Genomic DNA, 13,722 nt, shown 5'->3' with positions numbered 1-13,722 from the left:
ACACACACACACACACACACACACACACACACACACACATATTTCTTCATAATTTCTTAGCATTTACTGTCAGGCACTGTTACAGCATTGGGTTGTAGCAGTAAACAAAACAGACACAAATATTGGCCCTCACAAAACATACTCTAAGGTGTGAGGACTCTCTCTCACACAAATAAATGAATAAATAAAATATATATTATATCTGGTGTTAAGTGTTGTAGGAAAAAATAAAGCAATGTAGTCACACGCATGGGATTTCCAATGAGGCTACAATGGTTAGGGGGATACTAACTCCAAACAGGGTGGTGAAGAAAAGTCTCTCTGGGGAAATAAAAAAGAATTCTTTTCAGGATTGGGCAGAATCCTGAAAGAGATGAAGAGGTGAAGTATATTTACGTGTTTTCTGAACAAGTGCATGTATTTGTATATTTTGTGTGAATATGGAAGGAAAATATATGAAAGTATACCAAATTGTTGAATGTATTACATTTAATTACTTCAGGGAGGCTACATGTTGGGGAGGTAAAGCTGGAAGAGGTTGTAACTGTCTTCTTTATACATTTTTATTAGTACGTATGTTACTTTGGGTATTAAAATAATTAAGAAGATTAGAGCTAATAAATAAAAGAGTAAGTGGAGGATGGAAATGAGCCCAAGAATCAGAAGAATTAATTTCCAGTCACAGCACATAGTAGGTGCTAAATATATGCCGGTCTAAGTAAAATTTGACTATATTCTTTCACCATTTAAATATTCTGCAGATAAGGCAATGAGGCCTGCAGAGGTACAACTATTGATTAAGGACACACAAATACTAATTGCTGACAGTATGTACCCCGTACAACCGTCCTCCTTTATCTGTGGCTTCACTTTCCATGATTTCTGTTACTCTCAGCTGCAGTTCGAAAATATTAAATGGAAAATTATAGAAATAAGCAATTCATAAGTTTCAAATTGCACTGCATTCCGAGTATGGTGATGAAACCTCAGATCAGTCTTGTTCCGCCCTGCCTGGGACGTAAATTATCACTTTGTCCAGCTCATCCATGCACTAGTCACTTAGTAGCCATTTCGGTTATCAGATCAACTATCATGGTATCACAGTGCTTACGTCAAGGAACCCTTTTTTTACTTAATAATGGCCCCAAAGCACATAAGTAGCAATGCTAGCAATTTGAACATGCCAAAGAGAAACCATAAAGTGTTTCCTTAACATGAAAAGGTAAAAGTTCTTTACTTAACAAGAGAAGAAAAAAATTGTATGCTGAGGTTGCTAAGGTCTACAGTAAGGACAAATCTTCTATCCATGAACTTGTGAAGGATAAAAGAAATCCGTAGTGGTTTTGCTGTCACTTTAAACTATAAAAGTTATGAGGTGCCACAGTGCATGGTAAGTGCTTGGTTAAGATGGAAAAGGCACTAAATTTGTGGATTTGGGACCATCCTTGGTTTCAGGCATCACTGAGGGTCTTGAACCATTTCTTCCACAGAGAAGGAGGGATGACTATACCCATTTTTGCCAGGATATTTGCCTTTATAACATCCTCAGTACTTTTGTAAAGAAGCTTTTTTTTTTTTTTTTTTTTTTCAGCCCTGACAGTTTCAATAAACAGCCTGAGAGTTTATTGAAAAAGTTTGCATAAAGGAGGAGGGATTCAAAAGTTTGGATTTGGGGGAGTAGAACTGAAGAAAGAGCTGCACTGCTGAGAGTGAAGGCAGTGTACCTGCTGTGTCCTACAAACAATACCATTGATTAGTTTAAATTTCTCTTTGTTTATGTCCCACACCCTACCTTCCAGTGGAGATGCCATTAAACAGGAAAATGATCAAAAGCTAGACATCTGAAGGGAGAAGATACAGAATGAGGACACCTCAGCAGCATCAGTCTCTGAGTAACAGAGAAGTAGCTTTGGAACCTGACAGGGGAATAGCAGGAGAGTTCACCATGGCTATGTTGGAAACGGATTCTAAAGACTTTTCCAGAGTCAGCAGCATATTCACATATGTACCCATACGTTCTGAGCTCTCACATTACATGTAATTATGTTCCTTGTCAACTGAATACAGTAAGAGTTCATCAGCCTGGACTAAACAGCCTCTTCCCAATAATTATAAGAATACTCCACTAGAAACTACAGAATGGATGGCAGTGATGAACTAAATGAATAGAAACATAGCCCTAGAAACTGTTGTCTGTTTATCTGGATTGCACCTGAAATGTGAAAGATGCTTTTGCCATCCAATATCATTCCCTTCAAACTAGCTGGCTTACACGTAATGTGAATAAATACATTTGGAGGTCTGGAAATCTTCAAGGAAGTTCAAAGAAATGTTCAACTAGAAACCAAACCAAAGTATATCTCATTGCTTCTCAGGGACAAATACCAACTAACTCCTTATTTCAATGTATTAATATGCCCAGCATGTGGATATATATCATCCTCTTTCAGGAAACGAAGTGTGTAAAATAGCACTTCGAGTATCAGAGGAAATTGTGGTTAACCCTTCAAACCTTGTGTCACGCTTCTTCACCAGCTCCACAGTTTGGTTAAAAGGTTCATTAGACTTCACCATATGTACAGGCAGTGGAGGGAGACAGCAACTCTAGGTATTTGGGCAGAAAGTTCCACTTCTTATAAAATTTTTCCATGACTTCTCTGACGTTTCCAACACGAGGGTAGTCAACACAAAGGGATCCTTTAAAATCCACACATCACTCCACGAATACCTGATTATCACTGATGTGGAATTAGTTTAGCATGGCAGCTAGTGGAGAGCAAAGTTCTAAAGTACATACAATGAAATAGTTGGGTTGAAGAAAAAGACAAAGAGACAGATCCAGAGGATGGGATCTTGCCATTCAACCCTAACTTACATGAGCTCTAAGGGACCTCATATTGGTGAGTAGTGCAAAGAGAAACTGAAGGCAGCAAGAGAAGTCACAAGTAGAGACAGAAGAACTCAGGAAAGACAAGCCAATCTCATTTACTTTATAGTGTCAGCTAGGGACAAAACTGAGTCTAATGATGGGTCATTAAATACATCCCCTTTGAAGTTTTGTGCTCTAATATGGAAATAGTCTCTGTTAGATACACAGTAATAGTTCTTTTACCTAGTCTCTCCAGAGAATGTGATGTACCTCAAAGTAAAACATTCAAATAACTGAAAAAGTCATCTCTTTAATCTTAAAATCATGCTTTTGTTTTAACAGTTTTTCTTGTAACTAATAATAAAATATATCAATCACTTTCTTTAATTCATATGTATTCCACTTCAACAAGCACTTGCTGCAATGTATAATAATGACTTTTTTGGGATGTCTTGAATATTTATATAGGGTTATTTGCCTCAAAGTGAAAAGGTTCAAATACTTGTCCTAAGTTTATAGCTGTATAGTTTCTTCCCTGTGTCATTGGTTGTCTGAACAAAGAGATGCTTGCTTCCTTTTGTAAAATGTAGAATTTCATACCTAACTTCATTAAGATTCTAAATACAGGTCAGCTTCCTCTACAACTCATTCAGTTGGGCTCTGTGCCCTTAGAGTTGGGCTCTGTACCTTTAAAGTTTTCTCACTTGTTCTTGTGTTCAAAGACATGTTCTGGATGGTAGTGATTATCCAGAATCTGACCTCTGGATAATCAGGGTGGTATGCTTAAACAAAAACATTAGGTTCATGAGACAGAGATACAGCTGCAGGCAAACCAAGAGGAAATGAGGGTTAACAATACTGCATGCCTAGAAATATGATGAAGTTATTAAAAGGGTTAGGTGACCTAACTGGGAAAATTTAGACAAAGATAAATTTTATTCATCTACTCTTTTAGTGAATTTCTAAAAGTGATCAATTAACTCTGGCTAGTTCTGCACAAGAGTTCTAGTTGGAACCCTATAATTATAGTACTTGATAATATTTAATCTAACACTTTATTATAAACTGCCTCGGTATTGTTATTTAATTACTTCATATGCAAAAGTTACATTTTTTAAAAGGACCATACACTTCTTGAACACAGAGATCCTGTCTTCCCACCTAATCTGGGTTCCTCTACCTCCTCCTACCAAGATAATCCAGTACGTGCGGAGTACACTCCATAATTCTGTACTGAATTGAATTGTTAGACATGAATCTTTAAAATTAGGATAGTATAAACCTCTTTCCAGAACTATCTAGACCAGTGAAAATACAAAAAATGGGGGAGAGAAGAAGCAAAGAGTATAGGTATATTATGTAATAAAATCAAGCAATTCATTTTCCATCCCATATTTTAATATAATGAAATACAATTATTTTATAATTTCCACTGAAAGTTTACATATATGAGCACGTTCACATGAACACTGGATTATAAATTATTAACCGACTTCAGGAAATAGTCGTTTGTATCTATTAAGTTAATGATTCAATTAAAATAAAGTTCATAAAAATCATTGTAGGAGAGCTTCTAAGATTTCCCAATTGCCTATCAATTCAATGGTTTTGTAAAAAATTTTATTCTGAACTTGACCGCTATGAGCATTACTAATAAAGTCTGACTGAAGACAGTATTACCAGGATCTACTAAAACCCTTCCCACATTTTCCTTTTCACCGTTGAAGCTGGAGTCACTTAATGCCAACATAAACTTTTAATTCTGATCAGGGGATATTTAAAAAGCTGTTAGCTAACAGAATAGTTGGTCTTGATTAACCTTCATACCCAGATCTGAAATTAACTGATTGTCCTGTCTTTTTCAGTGTTCCAGCCATATACCCTTGGTTCTTTCCAAGACATCCCTGAATCAAAAGCCAAAGCAGGTATTCCCAAGGTCAGATACTTCTATGCAAATTCCACACCTTGTTGATGCTACATGCCTCTTCATGTGTACTGCTATTTATAACCACCTTGTTACAAACACCTTAGTTCAGGCCTAGTCATTTCAGCCTTCACTGTCTCTATCACTATCGGAGACATGGCTCTGGCAATTACCAAAACACTGTTGTGAGTTAGTCTTTGTTGAATTTACAGAATCATAGTCCCAGTTTCTTTCCCTTGGCAATGAAGAAGTTTAAGTATTTCCTCATAGCTAGAAACACACAATTATAAAGTTTTATAGCTCACAGGGATTAAGGAGATCCTTCAAGTTTAAAGCTGACTTGGGCATTGCATGCAAATGCAATGTTTTATGGTAGGTTGCCTTAGAGTCTGCCAGAGGAAAGACTAAACATATATGCATTCTCAAAAGAAAGTAATAGGACCAGGATAGACACTGGGGCATCATCAATGGTTTTGTACTTCCAGAGGGAAATACAGAGAAAGTAATCAAAGACTTTAAAACTACATAGAAAGCTCTCTCTCTCTCTAGTTGTATATGTGTATGTTTGTGTGTGTGTGCGTGCATGTGTGTAACTTTTTCTTGAGGAACAGGGAATTTAGAAGACTGAGATGAACACAACATGTATATCTAAATGGCATGACTGATTCTCCAGCATTCCATTATAGATGCTGTTTGTTTATCACATAATAATATATAACTGGCTTCAACAGTGATTCAAATAAGTAGCTCATTGTATTAGCTATTGATTCTGTAAAATAAAATCCATGACATAAAATTAACTTGTTCTTTATCATATATATACATATATATATTTATCTATTTATGTGTTTTTCACATGTATATGTGCATAAATATTCTGAGTTTTAAGATTTGAGTAATATCTGCAGTAAGGAATAAAACAGCAAGCAAATTTATACAGTCTGCTTCACATTTTCAAGATAATTCTTTTCTTAAAAAATAAGCATGCCTGCTGATTGGGAAATACTGTATAAAAATATCTCATTTATTTGACAAAGGTGCAAAGAACATACATTGGGAAAAAGACAATCTCTTCAATAAATGGCCCTCAGAAAACTGGATATCCATATATAGAAGAATGAGACTCGACCCCTGTCTCTCACCATATACAAAAATCAAAATCAGATGGGTTACAGATTTAAATGTGAGACCTGAAACTATGAAATTACTAAAAGAAAACATTGGGTAAACTCTCCACAACATTGGTTTGGGCAAAAATTTCTTGAGTAATACTCCAAAAGCACAGGCAACTAAAGCAAAAATAGATAAATGGATCACATTAAGTGCAAAGGCTTCTGCATAGCAAAGGAAACAATCTGCAAAATGAAGTGACAATCCACAGAAATGGAGGAAAATATTTGCAAACTATCCATCTGATAAGAGATTATAACCAGAATATACAAGGAGCTCAAATAACTCTACAGGAAAAAATCTAATAATAATGGGCCAAAGATCTGAATGGACGTTTCTCAAAAGAAAACACACAAATAGCAGACAAGTATATAAAAAGGTGTTCAATATCATTAATCATGAGGAAAAATGCAAATCAAAACTATAATGAGACATCTTTTCATCCCAGTTAAATTGGCTTTTATCCAAAACATAGGCAATGCAAATTCTGGCAAGGATATGGATAAATGGGAACCATGATAGACTGTTGGTGAGAATGTAAATTAGTACGGCCACTATACAGAATAGTTTGGAGGGTCCTCAAAAAACTAAAACTAGAATTACCATATGATCAAGCAATCCCACTGCTAGCTATATACCCAAAATAAAGGAAATTGATGTTTCATAGAAGAGATAACTGCATTTCAATGTTTATTACAGCACTATACACAATAGTCAAGATTTGGAAGCAACCTATGTGTCTATCAACAGACAAGTAGATGAAGAAAATGTACATATTATATACAATGGAGTACACTGCAGTCATAAATAAAGAAATCCTGTCTTTGTAACAACATGGATGGAACTGAAAGACATTATGTTAAGTGAAGTAAGCCAGGCACAGAAAGAAAAACTTCACATGTTCTCACTCATTTGTGGGAACTAAAAATTAAAACAATTGAACTCATGGAGATGGAGAATACAATGATGGTTACCAGAGGTTTGGAAGAATAGAGGTGGTGGGAGTGGGCGGTGGGAAATGGTGATGGTTAATAGGTACAAAAATATAGTTATATATGATGAATAAGACCTAGTATTTGATAGCTCAACAGGGTAATTAGTTAGCAGTAATCTAGTGTACATTTTAGAATAACTGAGAGAGTACAATTGGAATGTTTGTAACACAAAGAAATGATGAATGCTTAAGGTGATAGAAAACACATTTTCCAAATGTAAAAACACATGTCCAAAGCATGTACAGATGACACCTATAGGTTTAAACACCAATTAAATAATATAATTTAAAACCTTGCACATGGTAACTAAATTATTCCCAGAATACTGGGTATAGAGGATTGCAAAATATTATTTATCCAGTATATTTTAAGACAATAAAAAAGTTCATATACGGGGTACACTCCTCAAAGAGATGGTCTAACATGCAAATTGAAAAATTTATTTTGAGACACATTTTCTATATATGCTGCATAGGTTCTAGGTAAGGTTTACAACCATTGAGCCCAATTATCTTGTTCCAAAGCTAATATAAGTAAATAATAAATAAACCCTAAAAGGAAGACTCTAAAAAGAATTTACATCAGTTCACTCTTCATTGAAAGTAACAGAAAATCTCCCCTGGAGCTTACACAAGGGAAAACAATAAAACTGACTTGTTTTTGCAAACAAAGTAAAACACAGAATTAAAAATAAAATAAAATAAAATAAAAAAATAAAAAAAAGAGGTTTAACACCTAGGTCTTAGGAAAGTAAAACAGCAGGAAACTTTAGGAAACTTGGAGGCAGAAATTCATGAAGAATCTCCTTGGGTTTCTTCCTTATGATACATGAGTTCCAATTACTCTCTATCCTTGCATGAGAGTGCTTCATACTCAAACTGCTAGGAAAGTATTGTTTAGTCTAATCACCTGAATCTAGATAGAGAATGCTTCATGGTTGACAGGCAGAACAGCACCAGGTAGAACATAGGAGTGTCTGTTCCCCAAAGAAAAAGTTAATTGCTTTTACTGGAAGGAGGGAAAAGAATTCTAGCAGGCTAAAACACTACAGCCCTCTTAGAAGGCAACACAAGAATTTATTCTTCATTTTCCCTCAACATAGGTGTTTGCTGGACTTCAGTAGTAATCGAGTAATATATGGTATATAGTAATATAGTGTGAGGATATATGGATATAGGGGAGCTGCTGGATGACAATAGTCTAGATGCCTTGGGAACATTGCATCTGAGGTTACTGACCTCAGAGGCAAATGCATACAAAAAGGAATGGCATAGAAGCATAAATCCCTCCCCACACTTGGAAGGAGGAAAAGCTTTGTTATGCAAAGTTACATCTGATAGCAATTTTTTTAAAAAAATGAAAGCCTGTTAAATATACTCATTACTAGAGCTTAATAATAAAATCCACCGATCTAAATGCTTTTTTCACTTTAATATGATTGATTTATTAGATAAAAGACATTCTGTCTCTTTATGCATACCTGTTTCTACACAGAAATGCTGACTGAATCATTTGCACTATAAAGCACAAAAATGTGAGTCATTCAAATATCATATCTTAATGAAAGGTGTTACTGGTTTTAATAAAATATTTAAAATAGTAATATGTACAAATAGAAAGCTAAAAATTGTTAATAGAACAAACATGTATTTGGTAATTATTCTCCATCAAAAGTATTTTGGAATAATATTGAGTATAAAGAAATAAATAGTTATTTCGAGTGACAAACTTTGGATTACATTTAAATGTCTGCCTATTTGCCTTTGATATCTTTACCATGTATAAAATCTATGGGTTATTTTTGTTATACTAAACTACACTAAACCTAGTTTCAGTGAAAGAAAAGTTCGCTTGATTTGACCTTTCTAAATGTCGTTACTATAAAATATTACGTTTAAAATTATATATTAAACTTACTGAGAACAGAGTCTATGATACATACTACTTTTTGGTTGAGTCTTTTCTAAGATAAAATACATTTGTTCTCTGTGTATAATATATTTTTAATGAATTAATCAGTCCATCAATCAATAAGAAAATATTTTCCCTTGAGTTAGCAGGTAGTGAAAGAATATAAGTTTTGTATGTGATACCAACTCAAAAGTGTTCAAATAAGATCAAGAACCTGAATATTTTCAAATGGTGATGATAAAAAATGCATAGGCTTGGCCTCTCTCCAACAAAGCACTATGGAATCATATCCAGACCAACCATAGTCATCTTGGTAAAACCGACTGGATGTCAGAAATGTAGCTGGTTCCAAAGTGTAAAGGTTGCATAGCCTATGCATTAAGTAGCTTTTTAGGAAACTTGACTCACATTATCCTGGACAACAAGCTGCAGTTTAATTAGAGTAAACTTTTTATTTTTATTTTATTTTAAAGTTCAGGGGTACAGGTGTAGGATGTACACGTTTGTTACATAGGTAAGCATGTGCCATGGTGGTTTGCTACACAGATCTTTGACAAACCTGACAAAAATAAGCAATGGAGAAAGGAGTCTGTATTTAATAAATGGTGCTGGGAGAACTGTACCATTTTCTAGCCATATGCAGAAAATTGAAACTGGGCCCCTTCCTTAAACCATGTTCAAAAATCAACCCAAGATGGATTAAAGACTAAAATATGAAACTCAAAACTATAAAAACCCTGTGAGAAAATCTAGGCAATAACATTCAAGAGATAGGCACAGGCAAAAATTTCATGATGAAGACGACAAAAGCAATTGCCACAAAAGCAAAAATTGACAAATGGGATCTAATTAAACTAAAGAGCTTCTGCACAGCAAAAGAAACTACCATCAAAATGAACAAATAACCTACAGAATGAGAGAAAATTTTTGCAATCTATCCATCTCACAAAGGTCTAATATCCAGAGTCTACAAGGAACATAAACAAACTTATAAGAAAAAAAATTATCATGCAAAAGTGGGAAAAGGACATAAACAGACACTTCTCAAAAGAAAACATACATACAGCCCCACATAGGAAGTAACTTTTCTTTGTTTCCCTACCAAACTGAGCAAGGAGAGACTGGATTGCCTAAAGCCAATATAGGAGTCAACATATGACTTCTGTCAAAAGTATCTCTTTTAAGACTAATCAACTTTTCATGAAAATGAAGGCCAAGACTGATAGGCAGTGAGAATCAGTATATTTTTTCCAAGCATAGATATAGTCTTTTGACACTGATTACTTTCAATGACCATCCATACTTAGCTGCACAAAGAACTATCACTCAGGGTCCTCCCCATAGATATATTTACATAAGTGAAGAAAAGGTTGCAATGACCATGGAGGAAAACGTCTAAGGATTAAAGAAGTCCTAGCATGTGGTCCCCAAGAAGGTATGGAGGAAGTGCCTCAGAAGTAATGCATTTTTATTCATTTATTTAGTAGCTGGTTTGTACTAGGGGCTGGGAATTCACATATGATTGATAAACTCTGTGCTCTTAAGGGTCATCATCCTCTCTGCTTTACTACAATAAAAGCGGCCAGGATTAAGGAATGATTCTAGGTACAAAAGCCAAGGCCTACTGATTTGGACATTTCATGATATTTTCTTTGTCTTCCTTATCAATGACACACATGCCCTCCCATCCCACATTATCTTCCTGAGCCACCGCATTGCCTAGCCCTTCACAAAATATGGATGGTAGGGAAGGGTGGATCTATGTGATTTGCCAGACTTCAGGAGTAAGACAGCTGGCATATCTAAAACCTGTAACAATTACTTGTATTATTTCTACACCTTACCCAAACACTTCTAATTGGCATATTAGACTTGACCAAACAGATTAACAACCCATTCAATAACAATTGATCAGATTAATGCTAAGATAATTGGATCATTTCATTAGAAGAGTCATAGGAATAGAGAGAGACCAATAAGATCCTAGACTTCTTGAATATTAGCATTACACGAAAGAAATCACACCCAGCAACATTTTTAAATTAGTGTCAGTGTTCTGTTGCTTAAACTAAGTCATAAAATATGTATATGCTAAATACTTAGTAAAAGGTAAAAAGAGAAATTAGGAAGTCATCCACTACTAAGGCAGTAGAATATAAATAAATCCCACTTGAATCACAAGTTTGTATATCCTTTTTATTTCTTCTGTAATTTATCAGATGTACCTCTCTCACCACCTGTGTTTCTCTATCTCTAAACGAGTAGAGAATGTTGCTTTCTTGTCTTTACATTTGTTGTTTTTCTTCTTTTTTTTTTTTTTTTTTTTTTTTTTTTTTTTTTTGTCTTTTTTTCAGATAGAGCTTAGCTCTTGTTGTCCGTGCTGGAGTGCAGTGGTGCAATCTCAGTTCACTGCAACATCTGCCTCTTGGGTTCAAGTGATTCTCCTGCCTCAGGCTCCTGAATAGCTGGGATTACAGGTGTTGTCTGCCACCACGCCCGGCTAATTTTTTGTATTTTTCGTAGGGATGGGGGTTTCACCATATTGGCCAGGCTGGTCTCGAACTCTTGACCTCAGGTGATCCATCCGCCTCAGCCTCCCAAAGTGCTGGGATTACAGGCTAGAGCCACCATGCCCCCTGGCCCGTTTTTCTTCCTTTCTTTTTTAAAAAAAAACTTTACAAGAAATCCACTGCTTACAAACAGGACTAATGACACAACTGCTTCTCTTGTATTTGCTTGCATGCACATTCCTTTCAGGTGGAATGACTGTGGCTCTGCGCCATCTCGAAATCTACTGGTCTCCAAGCACAAATGAACATTCTCTTAAACTAATGAAATGAGTGGCAGGCAGGTAAGTGGAAGCAAAATTGCTTGTGGTAAATGTGGGTGGGCGGAAAATATTAGCTGCTTGATAGGTTTTTTTAAAATGCTGTAATAATATTTCCTATGTAATTAACAGTGTGAGCAGAGCACCAGCAAAGGCTCAGAGGATGACCACAGAGTTCCAATGCAACTGTGCACAGAGGAGGCGGAGAATGCTCCCTACAGGTGAAAACTAGGCTAATACACAATGATTGAAGACTTAAAGGTAACCTTGCACTCATAACTCCAAAAGATGCATTTGCCACAAGTGAGGCAGGAGTTATGTTTACTCTGCTGTAAGCCCCCAAAGCCACTTTTGTTAATATTTAGGTAGCTCACCTGTATCTCTGAAGATATATATATACATATATATATACACACATATATGTGTATATATATATACAAAATTTATGTACAGAAAGAGTGAGTGGGAAGTTATTAATATCCATTGCTGACAGTGATTGTCAAGATTCTTAAAAAAGTAAAGGACCAATTGAAGATAAAATAATTTTAGATTTATGTAGTAAAATATTCACAAAGCTACATGAAGAGTCTTTGCTCAGAGAAGCCATGCTCTGAATCTACGTCATAAGCTTCCTCTTAAAAATGACTGGTTTCAACAAGCTGTTTCAGTCAAATAGGCTGGTTAATCCCCAAATTCAAAGGGAAAAACAATGTCTACATCATGTTGGCCTGTTTGATGGGATTCACCAGCTAGAAGTGTGAGATGAAAGAATAACTAGTGACCAAATGTTGTAATAAGATATGTTATAATAGAGGTCATATGTCACTTAACAAAAAATCCATCCAGGGTTGTTTTAAGTCTCCCCTTTTAAACTTTTAGAAAACAAGCAGCATTTTAAAAGATGGAATATAAACCTCATGGCTAAGAAGTTAGAATTTTACTTCACTGGAAAAGGAAGTTTATTTTTGATAAATGGAAATGAGATAACCAAACATTCTGGAATGGGTACAAGGTAATTTGTATTATTTGAAGCATATAGGTAGATTTTAAGGATAATTCAAGGACAAAGTTTAAGACCTACTATGCAGAAATTATAGAAGAAATAACTGTATTATGTTTATTGAAGGAAATTCACAGCTTTTCCATAAAGAAGAAAGCAAGAAAAAAAAAAAAAAAAAAAAGAGAAGATTGATCCTGTGATATGAAGGCTTCAGCTAGGGGTTATAAGGAATACAACAATAAATAAGACAGAGCTTCTGCCTACGAAGACCTTACAACCTACTGGTTGAGGCAGACAGATGCAGCAAATAGTTGTAATAGAAGGCTGAATGTGATACACATTGAGCAGTCAAGGGAAAAAATGTTATTTACAACACTGGCTGCAGTTTGAGCCACAATGATAGAAGTATTCATTCCAAGGACAGCATTGCTCTTACCTTCCAAAAAATATTTTTATGTAACTCTTCTGGCTGTGTCTCTTCTTCCTACTCTGGCAGGTCTATCAAAGAGAAGAGAGACCAAGAGATAGAAACATGAGCTTGCCCTCTAGCCACTCTAGAATGAATAAGTTTAGAGGAGGGCACAGAGATTTAAAGAAGAGGAGGAAGAGGAGGGTCACCGGAGAAACATGAAGTGGCTAAAAATAGAGGTGTTAGGGAAAGTAGAATGTTATTGACTGGAATTACGTCCCTCCCCAAAAATCCATACATTAACGTCTCAACTCCCGCCCCTCCCAAACCTTCCTCACCTCAGAATATAACCATACATGGAGCTAAGTTCTTTAATGAAGTAATTAGGTTAAATGAGGCCTTTAATGTGGGCCCCTAATCCAACATGACTGGTGTCTTTATAAGAATCAGAAGAGCCACCAGTGGGGCGCATTCACAGAGAAATGGCCACAGGATGAGGCAGCAAGAAGGCAGAAATTGCGAGCCAACAAGAGAGGCCTCAGAAGAATCCAACCCTGGTGCCACCTTCATTTTAAACTTCCAACAACCCCAGAACTGTGGGGAAAAAAAAATCTATT

This window comes from Rhinopithecus bieti, unplaced genomic scaffold, assembly GCF_001698545.2.
Source record: "Rhinopithecus bieti isolate Rb0 unplaced genomic scaffold, ASM169854v2 scaffold_44212, whole genome shotgun sequence".
NCBI classification, from domain to species: Eukaryota; Metazoa; Chordata; class Mammalia; order Primates; family Cercopithecidae; genus Rhinopithecus; species Rhinopithecus bieti.
This window is presented reverse-complemented; position numbering follows the sequence as displayed.